General features: G+C 42.5%; 1 long non-coding RNA gene across 1 annotated transcript in view; it reads left to right on the top strand.

Annotated features, from left to right (window-relative positions):
- The first annotated feature begins 554 nt into the window (after positions 1–554).
- The window catches only part of LOC148148749 (uncharacterized), a 36,798-nt gene continuing 14,021 nt past the window's right edge, over positions 555–23,331 (top strand). Inside the window, exon 1 of the long non-coding RNA XR_015758566.1 lies at positions 555–603. This is a non-coding gene — a long non-coding RNA (uncharacterized LOC148148749). The remainder of the gene's footprint in view (positions 604–23,331) is intronic.

The following is a 23,331-nucleotide window of genomic DNA, read 5'->3' as shown; positions in this document are numbered from 1 at the left end:
ATTGGTTCTGATGGTTGCTGTTGTCCTGTGCATTTGATGTAATTCTATGTAACAGATGTTTCCCTTCAGTGCTCAAATTTGTGCATCAGACAGGAAGGTAAGAAAATTGACCAGGGAACACTCCATGCTATGAAGAGAATCCACCTGATCTAAGCATCCATTACTTTACAGTGCACTCACGTTGCATGTCTGCAGTGTACTTTCCAAGAATTTATTTTTCTCTTTCTGTTCACAGAGAAATCAGGGAATAAACGAGCAGAACAAAATGTGTGTAGTGCAAGTGTATGATCTTATTGTGAATATTTAGCAGTGTTCGTTTTCAGAATCGATGTGTGTACTGACAAGAGATCAAATGAGATGTTCGGATGAGGGAAAGAGAAGCCTAGTGTTTCTGTGCTTTCTTTTTGCAGCAGTTCCTGGGGACTTTCCAACAGCCTTCTTCCCAAGTGGTAAACAAGTTCGATTGGCAAGCGATTACTGCAGGATACTTGGTTAATGCATATCTATTGGTGCCAAGACAGAAAATACAAGGCATTCAGCAAAGTAGACCACCAGTGTTCATCAGCTGCTCTTGTTTATAACAAGTTACATTTTGGAAGCAGGGTAAGAAGCTCTGTTAATTCCTTTTTTAAAACAAAAATCAACACCTTAATCAAAACAAGATAGAAACATTTTCTTATTCGCCCAGTCACACATTCGTTCTGGATCAAAATTGAAGTTTTCTTCTCTTTGGGAAAGCTGAGTGTTTTTCTGAATGTACTTAAAGGAGTCTCTGCTTATCCCATTCAGCTGATTGGGCAGCTGGGAAACTAGTGTATTTTCTTTTGAAAGTTTTAACGAGAGACTCATTTGCAAATTGCAGAGGCAAAATAAGGCAGGAAACAAAGGGGTTTTTGTCTGCAGCACCGAGAATGTAACACTGGAGCTCTGAAGGTTTGTGTGACATGCTCAGCTTTTCTACTAAGACACAAGCATGTCTCAGACACACAGCAGGTGAGATCCCTAAATCATGAGCTATCCTCCCACAAGAACTGGCATGTCATGCTCATTACTTTTCGTAAAGATTTACATTTGCATATGAGTTGTTCAAAGATGGTCTTTGGAATGTTCCAATGTGCTGTAAAGCCAATGAAGTGCTTTTTGTGAATTATACCCACTGTTGTAATGTGTGAGACACCACTGTTAATTTGTGCCCAATGAGCCCACGCATAGAACATAGAACTGCACAGCACACAGGAACTGGCCCTTCGGCCCACATTGTGTTGAACATGACGTCAAATTAACTTAATCTCTTCTGTTCTGTCCTTGGGCCATTTCTCTCCCTTCCTTGCTTATTCATGTTGTTATCTAAAAGTATCTCAAACGCCCCTATCATGTCTGCCTCCGCCACCACCCCAGCAGCATGTTCCAGACTCTTAACACACTCTGTGTAAAAACCTTACCACTCACGTTCCCTTTGAACTTTTCCCCTCTCACTTTAAATCCATGCCCCCTTTGTATTAGATATTTCAACTCTGATTCTGACCGTCAACCCTATCTATACATCTCATAATTTTATTGAGTTCTACCAAGTCTCCCCTCAGCCTCTGTCGCTCCAGACAAAACAACCCGAGTTTTTCTAGCTTCTCCTTATAGCTCATAACCTATAATTCAGGCAGCATCCTAGGAAATGTCTTCTACACCCTCTCCAAAGCTGGCATATCCTTCCTGTTGTGACAAAAGCTGCTCCTTTAACAAGGTTATGTTGTGCTTGGATTCTGTTTTTGCCAGAGAGGTCGTAAGTGACACAGACTCTGAAAAGTCTGGGCTGAAGTGTTTCAGGGCCAATTTGATAATAGCTAACAGGTACTACCCCAGGCAGAAGACTTTCAAGACTAAAAATACACGCTTGTACAATGAAAGGAGAGTGGCCAGCTCTCCCAGTCCAGCTTTTCTCTGGTAAAAACAATGACTGCAGATGCTGGAAACCAGATTCTAGATTAGAGTGGTGCTGGAAAAGCACAGCAGTTCAGGCAGCATCCAAGGAGCAGAAAAATCGATGTTTCGGGCTAAAGCCCTTCATCAGGAATACAGGCAGAGTGCCTGAAGGGTGGAGACATAAATGAGAGGAGGGTGGGGGTGGGGAGAAAGTAGCATAGAGTACAATAGGTGAGTGGGGGTGGGGATGAAGGCAATAGGTCGGAGAGGAGGGTGGGGGAAGGTAGCAAAGAGTACAATGGGTGAATGGAGGTGGGGATGAAGGTGATAGGTCAGAGAGGAGGGTGGAGTGGGTAGGTGGAAAGGAAGATAGGCAGGTAGGAGTCTGTTTCAGGAGTTGATGGGAAGGGTGAAGGCAGTAACAAATTAAAAATACTGTATATGAATGCACGAAGCATTAGAAATAAGATGGATGAGCTTGAGGCTCTTTTGGAAATTGGCAGATACGATATTGTGGGGATAACTGAGACGTGGCTGCAAGTGGACAGGGCCTGGGAAATGAATATTCAAGGCTACACGTGCTATCGTAAGGACAGAGTGACGGGCAGAGGGGGTGGCGTGGCCATGTTGGTAAGGGATGATATTCAGTCCCTTCCGTGGGGGGACCTAAAATCAGGGGATGTAGAGTCAGTCTGGATACAGCTGAGAAATAGTAAGGGTAAAAAGACCCTCTTGGGAGTTAGCTGCAGGCCCCCAAACAGTAGTCTGGATGTCGGAAGTCAAGTTGAATCAGGAGTTGAAATTGGCCTGTCGCAAAGATGTTACTACAGTTGTTATGGGGGATTTCAACATGCAGGTAGACTGGGAGAGTCAGGATGGTATTGGACCTCAAGAAAGAGACTTTGTGGAGTGCCTCCGAGACGGATTCTTAGAACAGCTGGTGCTGGAGCCGACCAGGGAGAAGGCAATTCTGGATCTGGTATTTTGCAATGAACCAGAATTGATCAGGGACCTCGAAGTGAAGGAGCCATTGGGAAGTAGTGACCATAATACAATAAGCTTCAATCTGCAATTTGAGAGGGAGAGGGTACAATCGGAAGTGACAATATTTCAGTTGAATAAAAGGAACAATAGAGCTATGAGGGAGGAGCTGGCCAAAGTACAATGGTGCAATACTTTAGCAGGGATGACAGTGGAGGAACAATGGCAGATACTTCTGTGTATAATGCAGAAGATGCAGGATCAGTTCATTCCATAAAGGAAGAAAGATCTGAAGGGGAGGCTGGGGTGGCCGTGGCTGATGAAGGAAGTTAAGAAACATATAAAGTTAAAAGAGAAAAAGTATAACATCGCAAAGATAAGTGGGAAAACGGAGGACTGGGAAGCTTTTAAAGAACAACAGAAGATTACTAAGAAGGAAATACACAGAGAAAAAATGAGGTACGAAGGTAAACTGGCCAAAAATATAAAGGAAGATAGTAAAAGCTTTTTTAGGTATGTGAAAGGGGAAAATATGGTTAAGACTAAAATTGGGCCCTTGAAGACAGAAACAGGGGAATATATTATGGGGAACAAAGAAATGGCAGAAGAATTGAATTGGTACTTCAGATCTGTGTTCACTGGGGAAGACACAAGCAATCTCCCTGAGGTAACAGTGGCTGAAGGACCTGAACTTAAGGGAATTTATATTTGCCAGGAATTGGTGTTGGAGAGACTGTTAGGTCTGAAGGTTGATAAGTCCCCGGGGCCTGATGGTCTACATCCCAGGGTACTGAAGGAGGTGGTTCAGGAAATCGTGGATGCGTTGGTGATTATTTTCCAGAGTTCGATAGATTCGGGATCGGTTCCTGCGAATTGGAGGGTGGCTAATGTTATACCACTTTTTAAGAAAGGTGGGAGAGAGAAAGTGGGAAATTATAGACCAGTTAGTCTGACTTCAGTGGTGGGAAAGATGCTGGAGTCTATTATAAAGGATGAAATTATGACACATTTGGATAGTAGTAACAGGATAGGTCAGAGTCAGCATGGATTTATGAAGGGGAAATCATGCTTGACTAATCTTCTGGAATTTTTTGAGGATGTAACTCTGAAGATGGACAAGGGAGATCCAGTAGATGTAGTGTACCTGGACTTTCAGAAAGCTTTTGATAAAGTCCCACATAGGAGGTTAGTGAGCAAAATTAGGGGGCATGGTATTGGGGGCAAAGTACTAACTTGGATTGAAAGTTGGTTGGCTGACAGGAAACAAAGAGTAGTGATAAACGGTTCCATTTCGGAATGGCAGGCAGTGACCAGTGGGATACCATAGGGATCAGTGCTGGGACCGCAGCTTTTTACAATATATATTAATGATATAGAAGATGGTATTAGTAATAACATTTGCAAATTTGGTGATGATACTAAGCTGGGTGGCAGGGTGAAATGTGAGGAGGATGTTAGGAGATTACAGGGTGACCTGGACAGGTTAGGTGAGTGGTCAGATGCATGGCAGATGCAGTTTAATGAGGATAAATGTATGGTTATCCACTTTGGTGGCAAGAACAGGAAGGCAGATTACTACCTAAATGGAATCAATTTAGGTAAAGGGGCAGTACAAAGAGATCTGGATGTTCTTGTACACCAGTCAATGAAGGTAAGCATGCAGGTACAGCAGGTAGTGAAGAAGGCTAATAGCATGCTGACCTTCATAACAAGACGGATTGCGTATAGAAGCAAAGAGGTTCTTCTGCAGCTGTACAGGGCCCTGGTGAGACCACACCTGGAGTATTGTGTGCAGTTCTGATCTCCAAATTTGAGGAAAGACATTCTGGCTATTGAGGGAGTGCAGCGTAGGTTCACAAGGTCAATTCCTGGAATACGCTGAAAGACTGGAGTGCCTGGGCTTGTATACCCTTGAGTTTAGAAGACTGAGAGGGGATCTGATTGAGACATATAAGATTATTAAAGAATTGGACACTCTGGAGGCAGGAAACATGTTTCCGCTGATGGGTGAGTGCCGAACCAGAGGACACAGCTTAAACATACGCAGTAGACCATTTAGAACAGAGATGAGGAGAAACTTCTTTACCCAGAGAGTGGTGGCTGTGTGGAATGCTCTGCCCCAGAGGGCAGTGGAGGCCTAGTCTCTGGATTCATTTAAGAAAGAGTTGGATAGAGCTCTCAAGGATAGTGGAATCAAGGGTTATGGAGATAAGGCAGGAACAGGATACTGATTGAGGATGATCAGCCATGATCATATTGAATGGTGGTGCAGGCTCGAAGGGCAGAATGGCCTACTCCTGCACCTATTGTCTATTGACATGGTTGAAGAGCTTCAGGGCAGATGAAATGACCTGCGAGTTGCAGTGGGAGAGGGACTCCCTGAGATTCTTGTAGAGAGAGGAGGAAAACTTCTTCAAGGCAGGCATCCTTGCAAGAGGATTCACAGTCGGGTTAAAATCAACCAGGTAAAAACAAGGACTGCAGATGCTGGAAACCAGATTCTGGATTAGAGTAGTGCTGGAAAAGCACAGCAGGTCAGGCACCCAGCTTTTCTCTGGTTTGGATTGTTTTTTAGCAGGACTGTTGAAAAGCTGTTAAAGGTTCATGCTCGTCCGCGCTCTCTGACTTGTCTCCTGTAAGACCCTTTGTTTCATTTTTCCTTTTGTGCCAAAGGGTGTTTATGGAACTTACTGCAAGTATTTGGAACAGCATTATTAGGTTGGGATAATCTGTTGAGTTTTCAGATAGGTTAAGTTATTCTGTACTCTGTTCTCTTTTGTTTTTGTTTCATTCAGTAATCTTGGAAATAAATTTTGTTTTGTTTAAAACTACGCGGTTTGACCAACTGAATCCCTCCTGGAATATCTGTATTACACCTGCTTAAAACAGCTAGCAAAGATAGGGTCTGGGCTACTTTCTTAAAATGTTTTGAGGGGGTCTGGCCTGGACAATAACTCTGCAATATGATGACTGGAATTGAATACAATACTCGAAGTGTGGCCTAACCAAAGTCTTATGAAGTTGCAACATGTCATGCTGAGTCTTGCACTCAATTCCCCAACCAATAAAGGCAAGTATGCCATACGCCTTCTTTAGCACCCTATCTACTATGTGGTCACTTTCAGGGAGAAATGGACTTAAACCCCAAGATCCCTATGTACATTAATGCTGTTCAGGGTACTGTCATTAACTGTATACTTTACATATAGGAATATAAAAAATAGAAATGGGATTGGACCATTCGGACCTTTGAAGCTGCTACACCATTTAATAGGATCATGGCTGATGATCTAACTCATTATCCTGCACATCCTTCCTCTCCATGCCCTTTGACTCTTTTAGCCGTCAAAACTATATCTAATCCCTTCTTGAAAACAGTCAATGTGTTGCCTGGGAATCAAACCTGGGTTGCAAGAATAGGAATCTTGTCAGATAGCACAGCAGTCGCAGCACACCAAACAACAGTATGATAGTAAATTGACGATCTATGTCACATAATATTGTTTGAGGAATAAATATAAATTATGACATATAATTATCAATATATAATTCTAAATATTAATAGAGATATCCATAAACTCAGTGGGCTGTATGGTTGACTTCTGCTCCTTTTTCCTGTGGTCCTATACTGACCAAAGTATCTCGGAACTCCCATGTGCATTGTGAAAGTAATGACATTGAATCTTTTACTTTCATCTGAGAGGCAAGGCAGGACCTTGGTGAAACATTAAACTGATTGCCTCACAACAAAGACAGTACTGCCATCAGTGCAGTATTCCCACAGGACTGTGTTGGGAGCATCAGCCTAGATTGTAGAATATAGGACATAGACCATTGCATAACAGGAACAGGCCTTTTGGCCCACTGTGCCTGTGCTGACCATGATGTGATTCTAAACTGATCCATCACAATTATGTTCTCAATTATCTGCAGTGACATTTGAACCAATACCCTTCTGACCCATTGGGGCTGAGGTTCCCATGATGGAAAACATTTTCCCATTTTTTAAAAAATGTATGGTTGTCAATGAATTAATTGGTGATTAAAATAGCCCCTCTACCATCGAAGAAGTGTCTCACCTACCAACCAACTCATCAGAATCTGATTGGAGAGTTTCTGTGAGTTTCTCAGAATTACAGTCTGCGACACTGACGTTCCTGATCATTAGATGATGCCGGCCAATCAGAGGCTGGAAGCTTCTGGGTCCTAATGCCTTGCCAGTCAAAGCCTGCAGCTCTGAGGATCCAGTGGCAAGAAGAGAGGTAAATTCTGCACTCTTCTCGTGGTGTGGGGTGGGCCTAGCTCGACTCACAAAGAAAGATGGGAGTTGTGGTGTGGGAGGAGCACAGCAAGAAGAGGGCAGTGGCTTTCAGAGACCACCCCCAAGCCCCTGTCCATGTCACTGACTAGCCCTGGATTGGGGCAATTGGAGCCACTTGAAATAGACCGTCTTTCTTACCCACTGAGGTAGTAGGGGAGATGGCTTATGTGGCGGCTCACCAATCACTTAAGAACTCTAATTAGTGCCGAGCCGAGAGAGTTGTCCTTAAACCTTTCCCAGCAATTAATTAATATGTGGGGTTGAGTCTCTCTCTGGGGACAACTCCCCCCTGTAATTCCCCCTTCTCACCATCTCCAGGGAGGGCTAAATCATGTTCCATGGAAGGTTTTGTTAACCTATCTGGACATTTGTCAATCTCAATCCTTGCCTTGAATGCCTGCACTTTCTGATTGTCCTGTTGTTGCTTCCAGATACTTTCATAACCAGTCTGTTCCAGAGCAGGTAGGACTGGAACCTGGGCCTCCTGGGTCAGTGATAGCGACACTTCTAGTGTGCCACAAGAGACCTCCCACACTCTGATTCTTCACTGGAATAGAGAGGAAACAATTTTGCTGAATGGGTCCATGCACAACATTAAGGTCAAAATGACAGCCTGTGACAAAATTGAAAAAACAATGGCATTGGGAAGATGCCCTCCATTTCAAATGTCACCAACAGATACAGTCTCCACTAAGTATAACACATGTGGTGGCTCCTGACAAAGGGTTTCAGTCTGAAATGTTGACTTTCCTGCTCCTCGCATGCTGTGTGACCTGCTGTGTTCTTCCAGCTTCGGATATATTGACTCTACCTCCAGCATCTGGAGCAATGGCCTGACTATAGATGAAAAGGTCCAGTAGAGAATAACAATTTAATGAAATCAATATATGAAATATTCCAACTTCTTAATATGTGGTGCCTTTATAATTGATCTCAATAGTAATAATAAACACTTCCAAGTTAAAATGTTTGCACATGCAGAATTAATTATGCACACTGTCAGCAACAACTTGTTAGTGCTGAGCTGGTGCATTGTATACAGTTGAGGAATCCACATTACAGAAAAGATGTGAAAGCAGGAGAGAGGGAGAGTGCAGAAACAAGAATACTTCCAGAATTGACCAACTTCATTGATGAGGATCAATTGAAAAAGTTGAGACTGTTCTTCGTGGAGAGGAAAAGGTTGAGAAGAGATTTAATAGAGGTTTAAAACTCATGAGCAGGGAGAAGCTGTACCCACTCATAAAAGGAAAAAGAACAAGAGGGGCATAGATATGCAAATGAAGGATAACATGAGAATGAACGTTTCCACTCAGTAAGTAGTTAGGGTATGGAATGCACTGCCTGCTAATGTAGTGGGAGCAGATTTAATTGAAGCATTCATGTGGGCATTGGATGCTTATTTGGGTAGAAATGGTTTGCAGAGATATGGGGGAAGGCAGGAATTTGGGACTGGGTGATAGAACTGGTGCAGGCATGAGGGGCTGAATGGCCTCCTTCTACACCGCAACAGTTCTGTGATTCTGTAAATTCTGATTTGCTGAAAACTCACTTCACTTTCAGGGTGAGTAGAAACTGTTCCTCAAGTTCCGAAGAGAAACTGCAGTGAAGTTTCGAAAAAAATGAGTGACTAAACAAATGGGAACGTAAACAGCTACATGCAAAATAAAATGGGAAGAAAAATTGACAAGATTGCAAAACAAATTGTGAAATCTTGTTTTTAAGTTAATATAAAATGAGCAGAATCAGAAAAGGACACTGCAGTCTATTTCACTTGTTCAGTATTTTTTTGAAATATTAAATTTCAGATTACCCTCCCATTCCACTGTCCGAATTTTCGTTACCAATTCACCCCACTGTTCCTTGATGTTGCAAATTGCAATCGGCCCTTAGACTATTCATTTCAGCGATTCGGCGCATTCCTGTCAAATTATCAATTTAAAACTGTCACCAAAACATTCAGGAGTGAGACTGAGGGATATTTCTTTGTGTAGAGTATTATGAATGGAAAGTTCGAGGCAGAAACCATTGCATTTGTAAGGGATCAATTGGATGATCTACTGATTCAGGAACCAAGACAGAAATTGGAGTAGAGCAAAGGGCTCTGGCTTGCTTTGGATTGACTTTTTAAAGAATCAAAGAAGTAGACTTCTTTGATTCATTACAAGGAGACTTCTTTGATTATGCAAAATCTTTTGGTTTACGTTTAAGATTTTACCTTTAAGTTCTTCAATATAATTTATTATAAAACATGAAGCAAGTCATTATTTTAAAGTTTTCTTGGTATTTAATGATCATTTTTGTTTTGTTGTTTTGCTTTCAGTGATTTCAGTTTCTCTTAGCTCCATCGATTACATATTTATTGAAATTTTACGAGTTTCTGAGGGATAGAATTTTCTTTAATGTCTCATGTATTCAGTATAAAATACAGTGAAGAATATGTACTGTCATCATACATGAACACCATTCACATTAACTTGCAATAAATTTTTTAAAAACTTAGTGAGTCCAACTTTTCCTTCCTTGCTGCTACAGCGTACTACACCGGTGTCTCACTCTAGGCTTCCCGGCCCACACCATGCCGCTGTCAGTGCCCCACTCCAGGCTTCCCGGCCCACACCATACTGCTGTCAGTGTCCCACTCCAGGCTTCCCGGCCCACACCATACCGCTGTCAGTGTCTCACTCCAGGCTTCCCAGCCCACACCATACCGCTATCAGATTCCCACTCCAGGCTTCCTGGCCCACACCAAACTGCTGTCAGTGCCCCACTCCAGGCTTCCCGGCTCACACCATGCCGCTGTCAGTGCTCCATTCCAGGCTTCTCGGCCCACACCATGCCACTGTCAGTGCTCCACTCCAGGCTTCCCGGCCCACACCAAACTGCTGTCAGTGCCCCACTCCAGGCTTCCCGGCCCACACCAAACCGCTGTCAGTGCTCCACTCCAGGCTTCCCGGCCCACACCATACCACTGTCAGATTCCCACTCCAGGCTTCCCGGCCTACACCAAACCCTGTCAGTGCTCCACTTCAGGCTCCCGGCCCACACCATGCCGCTGTCAGTGCCCCACTCCAGGCTTCCCAGCTCACACCATGCCGCTGTCAGTGCTCCACTCCAGGCTCCCGGCCCACACCATGCCGCTGTCAGTGCCCCACTCCAGGCTTCCCAGCTCACACCATACCGCTGTCAGATTCCTGCTACAGGCTTCCCAGCCCACACCATACTGCTGTCAGATTCCCACTCCAGGCGTCCCGGTCCACGCCATGCCACTCTCAGTGCCCCACTCCAGACTTCCCAACACACACCATGCCATTGTCAGATTCCTGCTCTAGGCTTTCCAGGCCACACTGTGCTGTTGCCAGATTCCCGCTCCAGGCTTCCCAGCACACACCATGCCACCACAAGCGGCCCACTCCACGCAGATGCACGAGTCCAGGCTTCACAGGCTGAATGACTGACTCTGTATCCACATTGCCTCTGAAGATGCTGGAGCCCAGGAAAGGCTGTCTCCTGCCAAAGAGCTTTCTTTTTCAGTTAAGTTTGAGAAAGGAGGAGGAAAATGAAGAAGAAAAAAATAATGCAGACGAAGAGGCTAAGCCCAGCACAGGAGACCGTATGCTGCCTACATCTTGACCAAGAGGTAGGCTTTAATCAGTTTGATGGTGATCTTGTCCACAGGAGAAGGCTTTAACTTCAATTTCTATCACACTCACTTGAATGAATCCATTTACTTTACAATGAGTGATAAGTACAGACAAACATGCGCATCAGGAGCTGGACATCTCTTTCACAATTATCTCAGGGCAGTGTCCTACATTCAACCATCTTCACCTGCTTCATCAATGACCTTCCCTCCATTAAAAGGTTGGAGTGGGGATGTTTGCTGATGATTGTATAATGTTCAGCACCATTCCAACTCCTCTAATATTACCCAGGTCTTGCAGAAATTAGACATAAACTGTTTGGATATCTGAGGTTACACTAAAATAAAACAAAGAACTATGGCTGCTGGAAATCTGAAAGTAAAACATCAATTACGAGAGAAACTCAGCAGGTCTGTCTGCAACTGGGGAGAGAAAACAGAGTTAATATTTCAGGTCCAGTGAAGGTCCATTGAGGAAGGGTGACTGGACTTGAATCATTCTCTCCACACATGCTAGCAGACCTGCTGTGTTTCTTCAACAATTTCTCTTTTTGTTTCAGGTTTCCAGTAGCCGCAGTTCTTTGTTTTATTTTAGTGCATCCTCTGATATCCAAACAGTCCACGTCCAAATACAGCAAAACTTGATCAATATCCAGGCTTGGGCTGAACAGTGGCAAGTTACGTTCTTGCCTCACAAATGCCAGACAATGATCATCTGGGAGGACAAGGCAGTGGATACATGACAGCACCACCACCTGAAGGTGCCCCTGCAAGTCACTCACCATCCTGGCCCTGGAAGCATATTACCTTCCTTCAATGCTGCTGGGTCAAAATCCTGGAACTCCCTTCCAGGTTCAAGAAGGCAGCTCACCACCACCTTCACAAGGGCAACTAGGACCAGGCAATAAATACTGTCCAAGCCAGTAACCAGGGACAGGCAACTGATGTGGGCCCAGTTAATAATATGCACATCCCATTAAAGAACCAGAAAAAAATAGGACCAGGATATAAAGCTCCTCGGGTCTTCTGCAAGATTCAATTGGATGATAGCTGATCTGGCTCTGAACTCAAATCCACAACCCCACTTATTCCTGGTGAGCTTTCAATGCCTATTTTAGAAAGAAAATGCTTCCTTTTCATCCCCTTACCAAAAATAGACAATTTTACTTTTTTTTCACATTATACTCTCTTTGCCACACTCTCATTGTCCACTATGATAATCTATTAATTCTAAGGACCATTTATTTCCAGTTCTATTTCATGCTTTTAAAAACTGATGACTGAAATGAGAAAGAGCTATTTTGAAACCAATATTTGGAAGGGTGGCTGTACGTTTTAAAAAGCAAGTAACTTGATAGTCATGGTCTATGGACTAGTGATCAGTAACCAATAACAGATACCATATTTTGTTTGCCAACAGCTGTGTGATTAGTTTTCAGGAAATTTAACAGCTTGTGGCTGAGAACAAGTTATAGAGAGACAGAGAACTGTTCAGTTCCTCCCTAGTTGAGGAGCAGCTGTCTGTTCTCTGCAGTCAAAACTAATTCTACACATAAAGAAAATCAGCTTATCTTTCCAGATAACAGAACTTGTAAGTTGTGAGTTTTCACAGATAAGCCAGAAATTATTTATAGATGAACCATCCACTTATTTTCTCTTACCAACGAGTAGAAGCATCTAAAGAAAAGACAAAGCTGAGCCCTCAAATTACCACACATGCAGCAGTGCTCCTCTGAACCTTTTCTCCCCCAGAACCCCAGACAATCACACCTTCCCTGCCCCAACCAGACCCTCCCCTTCCAACACAATATGATTCCACACCTCCAGGACCTAACACTTGCTGAGCCAGCCACTCCTCCCGCCCGCTGGCCCAGGCACAACACACTCACAGACACTGACAACACACACACAGACACACACACATACACTGCCATGATGTCCTCCCCACACTGCCACTACTACCAGCACAATCGCACTCACTTCTCTCATCACAAGCCATCCTAGGCCCACACTGCCCATACACACCAGATTTTCATAGCAACACTCAAAGTGTTTGTCTGGATATTTAATTCCCAAAACTTGGCAAACCCTAAAAACTTGGCAATTTCCCCATTTGGCACTTACTCAAACACAATCTTGTTTACTGCATCCTACTTTCCCTAACCCAATCACCTTACCTAAATGCCATCCTACTTATCTAGCACTGTACTTACCTGATACCATACGCACCTGTCACCCTAACTCTTCAACCAACAGCCATTCTTACCCCACACTTACCTTCATATCCACCCCTTTCAACTTCAGAATCCAGCATGCTGACTGCTGCAAGAGGGGATGTCCTTTGTCATCCCTCCAACTATCCTGCATTGAAAGGGAATTGTTTGATTTTTGGTACACTCCACATTTCTGACACAGTCCAGATCAGAAATGCGGAAATCTGAAAAAAAAGTACAGGAGTGGAGAGGTAATCTGGCTGTGGTATTCAATAAGGAAAATCCAGCCCTTTGAGTCAAAACTCTGAGCAACTTCTTTTGTTGTTCTGTTTGGCTAGACACCTTCAGCATTATGTATCACACTATTTAGTCAGAATTACAACACCTCCTTATCATAGGCATCCATTAAAAAATAAAAGAAACGTTATAGCAATGAGGCATTTAATTAGCTATTGGGAACAACAGAGACTCAAGGCTATAATTTTGTAACTAAAGTAAATAACTCACCAGATTTATCACAACAGCCATTAATATGTCTCACAATTGCAATAAACACAGCATAACATACAGAATGTTTCAAACCTGCTGCTATTGTGTCTGCAATATTCTGTTTGTAATACAAACTAACTTTAATAGGATGGCTAATCACTTGCCAATAAATTGCATCTAGCAGCAATTTGTTTGTGGTGTATGATAGTATTTCATATGTGTTTCACACACAAATACACCCTGCACATTAGCTTTGATATTGAACAATGAGCTTGAGAGTTGTGAATTCTAAACGCAGACAATAATCAGTGAAATTATATTTACTAAATCCAAAGATCTGCATTCTCTCATTAGGAAAAACTCCAGCAAAGTGTCCGATTGTCAAGAACCGCTTCCTGCATGGAAAGTTTACACATAATTCTAGTTAACTCTCAATAGCCTCTCCCAATCGCTCATATTGTCAGCACCAAATAAAAGATTTGCCCTCTAAGAGATGGAAATATACATATCCTTGGCATACTTTGCATACACCCAGAGAGCTAAAAGAACAGTGGTCTCGGCCAGGCATGGCAGTCTCCTGGTGTGGTGGTCTTGAACCAGGAAGGCCAGTCTTGACCCGGTGAGAAGGTCTTGTCCCACTGTGGAGGTCTTCTTTATCTTTAACATCCAGGTATGCCAGCAGCCTGACAGGCAGTCTCATCCAGGAGTGATGGTCTCAGCCAAATATGACAGTCATTTAGGTGGAGGCTTCCGACCCAATATTCCAGCAACTCGGAATGGCAGTCTCATCCCGTTGCATCTTCAGGGTATTCCATCATTTCTCAATCAATTTACCCCAATGCCAGGAGCCAAGAACTGAACTGTGATGAACTTTGTCTTAATTTTCCTTTTCTTATCATTATGTAGGCACTGTCGTGGGGTTACTCATGAAATTTCTCCCAGTATTTCTTCATGTAAAAGTATGTGTGACAATAAATTTCTATTCTCTTCGAAGCATTTTTATGTGGGAAGCTAGGGAAGTGATTGCTGGGCCCCTTGCTGAGATATTTGTATCATTGATAGTCACAGGTGAGGTGCAGGAAGACTGGAGGTTGGTTAATGTGGTAGCATTATTCAGGAAAGGTGGTAAGAACAAGCCAGGGAAATAGACACTGGTGACGTCGGTGGTGGGCAAGTTGTTGGAGGAAATCCTGAGGAACAGGATGTATTTGGAAAGGCAAGGACTGATTAGGGATAGTCAACATTGCTGTGTGCATGGGAAATCATGTCTCACAAGCTTGATTATTTTTTTGAAAAACTAATAAAAAGGATTAATGAGGGCAGAGCGGTTGACATGATCTATATGGACTTTAGTAAGGCGTTTGACAAGGTTCCCCATGGGAGACTGTTTAGCGAGGTTAGATCTCAGAGAATACAGGGAGAACTAGCCATTTGGATACAGAATTGGCTCAAAGGTAAAAGCCAGACGGTGGTGGTGGAGGGTTGTTTTTCAGACTGGAGGCCTGTGACCAGTGGAGTGCCACTAGGATTGATGCTGAGTCAACTACTTTTCATCATTCATATAAATGATTTGGATGTGTGCATAAGTGATGTGGTTAGTAGGTTTGCAGATGACACCAAAATTGGAGGTGTAGTGGACAGCAAAGATTACCTCAGATTACAACGGGATCTTGATCAGATGGGCCACTGGGCTGAGAAGTGATAGATGGAGTTTAATTTAGATAAATACGAGGTGCTGTATTTTGGGAAAGCAAATCTTAGCAGGACTTATACACTTAAGGGTGAGACCCTCAGGAGTGTTGCTTAGAGTGCAGGTTTATAACTCCTTGAAAGTAGAGTTGCAGGTTGATAGGACAATGAAGAAGGCGTTTGGTATGCTTTCCTTTATTGGTAAGGGCATTGCATATAGGAGTTAGGAGGTCATGTTGCACCTCTACAGTATGTTGGTTAGGCCACATTTGGAATATTGTATGCAATTCTGGTCTTCCTATCAGAAAGATGTTGTGAAAGTTGAAAGGGTTCAGAAAAGACTTACAAGGCTGAGGGGTGACCTCACAGAGGTTTATAAAATCCTATGGGGCATGGATAGGATAAATAGATAAAGTCTTTTCCCTGGGGTGGGGGAATCCATTACTAGTGGGTATAATTTTAGGTGAAGATATAAAAGGGACCTAAAGGACAACTTTTTCACACAGAGGGTGGTGCGTGTATGGAATGAGCTCCCAGAGGAAGTGGTGGATGCTGGTACAATTACATTTTTCAAAAGGCATCTGGATGGATATATGAATAAGAAGGATTTAGAGAGATATGGGTCAAGTGCTGGCAAATGGGACCGGATTAGGTTGGGATATCTGGTCAGCATGGACGAGTTGGACTGAAGGGTCTGTTTCTGTGCAGTACATCTCTATAACTGTCTGACTCATTGACATGCATGCATCACACTTTATCATAGCACAAATTTCTTTTGCAAGTTTGGAAATAAATGGGAAAGAAAAAAAATGTGGTGCATTTACAATGTGATTTTTATTATCTCAGGATATTTTAGCCAGTGCAGAGCTCCAAGGGAAGTATCCAAAGAGTTTGCCATCGATAAGAAGTGAGAGAGAACCACCAGTCAGTGCAAAGGAATGAGGAAGGGTCAAATACCAGATTATTTGCAGATGGCAGGGCACTAGGAAGCTCAGAGGAACAGAGGGATTTCGGGGCATTTGTCCACAGATCCCTGAAGGTGCTGGACAGGTTAATACAGTGGTTAAGATCGTATATAGGACACTTGCCATTATAAGTTGTGACATTGCTTATGACAGCATGAAGGCAAATTGGTCATTTTGATGATGTAATTAGGATTTATACATTTTGTGATGGCCTGTGGAATAATGGGACATTATTGTTCACTCCTCCCAATTAAGTCTTAACAGAAGACAAGAGAAACATATACTGAAATGTTTGGCTTTATGAAGAGAAACTGATTGATTATAAATTTCTATGAATCAGAAGAATTGTAGAAGACAGTTGACCTGAAAGGGTTAACTCAGAAGCTTTTTTATAGCTCCATCTACTGATATGTAAATGTCTACCTCTTAATTATTCTGAGTGTTTTGTTTGAGTTTGCTGTTAGCCATTGCCACACACTACAGCCAGATAACACACTTACCAGAGCATAGGAGATAACAATGGGAAAATCTTATGGGGACCAGAATCACTTGGGCTATGGCAGTGTTTGGTACAGAATCGGATGGAATTCTGGTCAGGCACCTCTCAATGTCGGGGGCATCTTGTTACATCTTTTATGCATTTTCCGAGCAGGAAGATGAGTTCCTCATGAGGGAGCAATGCTGTGTCAATTAAAGGGAAATCATGCCTGTTCAATGATGTAATAATGTCACCACTTGTCCCATTAATACTCAGCTCCCTAACTTACCAAACACGCTGAATAAGCTCAATATCAAGCGTTCTCAATGTTAAACACAGAGCAGGAATTGGTGACTTTGTCTCACCACTTGCTCCAAAGGACTCCATGTTGGACAGTGGGGATTGATTTCTCAAGATATAGGGGCAGAAATTAGGCTGTTCAGCCCATCAGGTCTGCTCCACCATTCAATCATGGCTAATACGTTTCTCAACCCCCATTCTCCCAATTTCTCCCAGTAATCCTTAATTCCCTTGATAATCAAGAACCTACCTATCTCAGCCGTAGACATATTCAATGACCTGGCCTCCCACAGACTTCTGTGGCAATGAATTCCATAGATTTCTCAGGTCATGCTCTGTGGGCCATGGCCACACACTCCTCATATCGATGAACATTGGCATCCAACATGTGCTAGCCCCTGAGAATCCACATGGCATATCTCTGATCCACTTCTAGACTGCATCTGCACTTCAAATCTGTATCTTTGACTGCAGGAGAAATGATCATTGTAATACTGCTGTGAGGACACTGTGCACTCAAGCACACACTCACTGGCTGGACCAAGCTGGATCTCTGGTCTGTTTACATTCCGTTACAGCGCTCACTCACTCTAAGCTGATCTGAATGCTCCCAACATCCCTACTTGGTCTTGATTTTTATTGCCTTATCCTTCAGCCAGAGATAACAGGCTCATGTTACTTCTGTCTTTCCTTGCTGTTAAGCACAGGCACAAAGCTTGTCATTGTTGTTAGCCAAATCAATGAAGATAACCTCTGCTCAGGGAATTCATGGCAATAAGTCAAGGGAAGCCTCCAGTATAAGTCCAGGATTTGGTTACAGTCTGTCAGCTGCTCAGGGTGATCAGATTGAGATGGTGTCGTCTTGAGGGGTGAGGACATAAAATTTGAGAAACCCACCATACCATTTTACTCTTTTCACTCAGTTACAGCCCGTTTTCTTCCTTGATTGAAAGAAAGACAGGTATTGTGGGAGATTAAAGTTTGGCACAGCTTTTACAGTTGCTGGAGAGTTTTGCCAGGAGGTGAACAGTTTTACTAAATGAGTAGCAGTGCAGAGTTAATGGTGTCAGGGGTTGGTCTGGGTGAGAGTGAATGATGTAAAATGCTAACAGGCAATGATGAAAATGATAGAGCATGAATCTTGGTGGAAGGTGGTACAGTAACAGAGATGGAGTGAATGTGAGATATCAGAGAAAAGATGTGAGCACCTACACCGAGCAAATCATAACCTTCCAATATTGATATCTATTCCTCTAGATAAATGAAGCCACACTGACGTAGGCAGTAGCCTTGCACCAATGCACAGTGAGGTGCCAATATTCCCCTGTCTGCCACCTCTGGTACAAACCAAGCAGAGCACCTCCAGACTGCCCGTGCTTGTCCATGAGCTCAAAGGGCTTTTAAAAAATGGCACCAGTACAGGGATGTACTGGGATCATCAGTGAATGGGGAGTTGTTCAGGAACTGCACATGGTAGGTTGGGCTTAGAATTGGATGAAAAGGACACCATTGTGGTTAATAAGGTAAATTTGGTAAGATACAGTGACTAAACCTGTGTGGGAAAATAGTAACTTCCAGTGTTGAGAGTGTTGTATAATTGTGCCCTGCATTAAGTTTACCTCATGGCTGCAAATAGACAGATAACCTTTTAACCTTATTAAATGTTGCTGTGTTTGCTAAATTTTGATGTCTGCCACAGAAAGCTGACACTAATTTCTCTCTCCATTGGGGTAACTCTATCTGTATCTCACTTTCCCCGTGTCTTTGTATTTCTATCTGCCTGTCTTTATATCTTCATATTTTTATCACCCGATCTCTCAAGGAATACCGGAACAGAAATAGACCATTTAGCTTGTTGACCCGGCTCCGCAATAATGGCTGATCGAATGCTTCAGCACCTTTTACTCACACTGTCCCTAATAACGTGATACACCACTGGCAACCAGAAATGTACCTATCTCTAGTTCAAATATTCTCATAGAGAGAGCTTCCTGCAGCCCTCTGGGATAGACAATTCCAAAGGTTGCTTTCTGACTTAAATTCTTTTTCCACATCTTGATTCCCAAATATTTTCAAATTACGTCCCCTGGTTCTAGACTGTCAACCAGGGAAAACATCTTAACTATGTCTAGCTTGAGGGATGCAGGTGCCTAGTTCCTTGAAGCAGAGTTGTAGGGAGATAGGATAGTGAAGAAGGCAGTTGGCATGCTTGCCTTCTTTGGTCAATACATTGAATATAAAAGTTGGGACACCATGTTGCATCTGTGCAGGACTTTGGTTAGGCCACTTCTAGAATACTGCATAGAGTTCTAGTCTCCCTGCTATAGGAAAGTTATTGTGAAACATGAAAGAGTTCAGAAAATATTTACTAGGATGTTTTTGGGACTGGAGGTTTTGAGCAATAAGGGGAGGTTGAATTGGCCAGGGCATTTTTCCCTGGAGCGTTGGAGGCTGAGGGGTGACTTTATAAAGATTTATACAATGATGTGGGGCATGGATAGAGTGAGTAGTCAAGATCTTGTTCCCAGGTTAGGGGAGTCCAAATCTAGAGGTCATAGGTTTAAGGTGAGAGAGGAAAGATTTGAAAAGGACCTGGGGGGCAACTTTTTCACACTGAGGGTAATGCATGTACAATTACAACATTTAAAAGACATCTGGATGGGTATAGGAATAGGAAGGGTTCAGATGGATATGGGCCAAATGCTGGCATATGGGACTAATCAGTTGAGGATACCTGGTCGGTGTGGACAAATCATAGAATCCCTACAAAATGGAAACAAGTCCACACCAACCCTCTGAAGTGTATCCCACCCAGACCCATTCCCCTACCCTATTACTCCACAATTCTCCTGACTAATGCACCTAACCTACACATCTCTGAACACTATGAGCAATTTAGCATGGCCAATTCATCTCACCTGCACATCTTTGGACTGTGGGAGGAAACCAGAACACACAAAGGAAATCCATGCAGCCATGGGGAGAATGTGCAAACTCCACACAGAGGAATCAAACCCAGGTTCCTGTCGCTGTGAGGCAGCAGTGCTAACCTAAAAGTTCTGTTTCCATGCTGTACAGCTCTATGACTCTGACTCTATCCCTTTCAATGACTTGTGGGCTTCAATGAGATCCCAATTCATTTTCAAAACTCTAGAGAATACAGGCCCAGTTGCTCAATTTCTCTTCATAGCACTGTTCCACCAAGGGACTGAGTGTTGTGAATTTTCAATGCACTCTTTCTGTGGGAGTAATATCTTTTCTGAAGTAAAGAGATCACAACTGCACACTGTACCTTGTCATTCTCTGTGCCTTTGTTTCTTTGTCTCACTAACTGAGCTGCCCAATATTAATTTTCCACCAGAGGTTCCCAACTCTGGTTCTTTGGCCTCTGACTCCATACATTTTGCTCTCTGATGTAGATTTGTCATCATCAAAGGCTGTTTGAAAAATTCATGCCCACCATAACATCCAACACACTGCCCTTATCATTCTTTCTGTTCATTCGCCAATAAGCTTGGTTTTCAGACAAGTCTGGAAATGAGTGAAGTGGCGAAACATTGGTGCAGCAAAGGAGCTTTCCAGGACACATTTGCTGCTTCTGGGATTAAAATAATACCAAATTATAAGTAAATAAAAACATTGACATTTGTTCTAGTGAGTTGGGATTGAAAAGGCAAGAAGCTATATTAATTGTGCGAGAATACATTTGGCACACTGTGCATGGTTCTGATCTTTTTCTCTCTATTAAACAAAAATGAAAGACGAGGTACAATACACAATGCATAAGATTAATGTTAGAGCTGACAGGATATACTTTTCCAAAAGTCTGAACAGCTTGGAGATGTTTTCCCGAGCAAACAGAAGACTGGTGGACGAGCTGATAGATGTGCAGGAAAGAGTTAATTGTACCATACTCTAAGAATAGCGACTGAGTGTGTGTGAAAGGAGCTAGGTCATAGCAACATCAGATCACATGGAACTGAAGCTTGAGTCTGAGAGATTGCAGAAAATCTCTCTTACCAGCCGTGTACATTGTTATTTATAAAATTTATTCACAAAATTCGTGCATTTAACGTTTAACATTCTGAGGGAACTTGACATGATAAATGGATAGAAAAACGTGATGGGGAAGATTAAAACCAGCAATCATAAATATTAGATCGTCATTAATAAATTCAAAATAAAATTCAGGAGAGCTTCTTGGCCCAGAAAGTGGTGAAAATATGGAAACTATAACCATACAGGATAATTGAGACAAATAGGACGGTGCTTTTAAGAGGAAGATTGACAGCACATCAAAGAGAAAGGGCTCAGAAATATTACTGAAAGGGCAAGTTAGAAGAGGTCAAGGGAAAGTTCTTGTATAATCTATGGACAGCAGAGATGAATTGGCACAAAATGACCAGTTTTTGTGTCGTGTCCATGATGGAATTTGATTTAATAGCCTGACAGTAAAGTAAAGCAAAGCATGGCACAACACAATCAAACAGGATACAAAACAATACAGCAGAGGGTGCAATCAAAGAAATCGGACCCTTGGGATGAGACTGTTCACAAAGTGAGAGTCACTGCAGGCGATTTAATGAGATTGCTGTTCTGGTTTTAAAATAGATTCACCTTCTGGATTTGAAAGGATTTTATTACGATACTTCTCATATTTTACAGGAATTTCTTCTTCCAATGGATTTTGCAAGCAATTTTCATTTTGATGCCAGGTAAATTTAGTCTTAGAAATTGTTTAGTTCCCAATCTCACAGTAATTGCATCTGCATTCTGCGCTTTTGTGTGGTTGCTGATTATAACAATACAACAATGAATTTTTGTTATGCTCTTTTACTTCAGTGATGTTCTAATAATTCACAGATAACCTGCAACTCAGAAACATTCCTTTAACAACCAATGTTTGATAATATCTCAATTAAGGAATACATTGTTGCAAACTGCTCCAAATGGAAATCTGAAAATGGAGACCTCTTAAATGACAATGAAACTGTTGTACCACTTAATAATTTACAATCCTGTTAAATTTTACAAGGATGATATTGAGAATATATCATTAAAGAGGAAGATCTCAAAAGGCTCCAGGAAAGATAAGACTGAGGGATAATGGAAGAGAGGTTTTTAAAAGTACGAAATTGCTTTGATAAGGCCGATTTAGACAGGATGTTTCCACTTGTGACAGATTTTAAACGAGAGGTCATAATGATCAAATATTTTGATTGACACATGAACAGGAGGTAAACAGACTGATAGAAACTACACATGGGAAATAAGTAGTGGGTCTAATTAAGGATTAGAATTGGCACAGGATTGGTGGGCCGAAGGGCCTGTTCCTGTGCTGTATTGAATTGAATTAAATTAAATATTCACAAATAAATCCAACAAGGAATTCGGGGAAAGTACCTTGGTGTAGGTAGAATGTGGTGGCTTTCACTGTAAGGAGTGATTGAAGTCAATAATGTTACTGTATTCATGAGGGACGTGAGATCAGAGCAAGTGAGAGAGGCAGCAATGCTATCTCATCACCTCATCAAAAGACTCAATCAAAACTGTCAGACATCATTTCTCCCTGTTAAAACTGTACCTACTATCCTTGGTTAATCCTTACCCTTTCCATTGGAGATTAATACTGTCCCTTCCATTTCTTTCCAATAGCTTCTCTACCTCTGATATTAGACTCACTGGCCTACACTTCTGCAATTTGCCCCTACCACAGATCTTGAATAATGATACCACATTAGCTGCCATCCATTCTTCCAGCACCTCTCCTGTACCCAGAGGGGATTTGAAAACTACTGCCTAGGCCCCTGCAATCTCTACAGCTTCCTCCCAGAGCAGTCTGGGATGCATCACACCTGGGTCCGTGAATGGACACAATTTTAAGGCACTAAAACTGCTCATATCTCCTTCATCTCAATTGTAAATTGTTCAAGCTTGTCCATTCTCCTGATTCGTTAACAAAATAACTCTTTATGATAATGAGTACAGATGTAAAATATTGATTTAAAACTACAGCCACTCCTCTGGATTCACTTATACTGTTGTCCTTAATATACTGACAAAACACCAATGGATTTTCCTTTGTTTCACCCCCCAGGATACTTTTCTTGCCTTCTCTTTGCTTTCCTAATTTCTTTTTTAAAGCAGCTTCCTGCATTTCCCATACACCTGGACAGGCAGTCACTTTCTGAGCTTTAGGTACATACTTCCCTATTTCTCCTTATCCAATCAGTGGCAAAAATGTCATTTGCCCTCACCAACTTCTCTCCCCATTGGTTGGGCCTGATTAACTGACCCCAATACTCTCTTACACCACTCACTTGATTGGTGTGTTT

This window comes from Chiloscyllium plagiosum, unplaced genomic scaffold (genome assembly GCF_037043375.1).
Source record: "Chiloscyllium plagiosum isolate Xiang-an unplaced genomic scaffold, Cpla_swu_hap1 HiC_scaffold_11, whole genome shotgun sequence".
NCBI lineage: Eukaryota > Metazoa > Chordata > Chondrichthyes > Orectolobiformes > Hemiscylliidae > Chiloscyllium > Chiloscyllium plagiosum.
The sequence above is the reverse complement of the archived record's forward strand: the minus strand, read 5'-3'. Positions and strand labels throughout refer to the sequence as shown.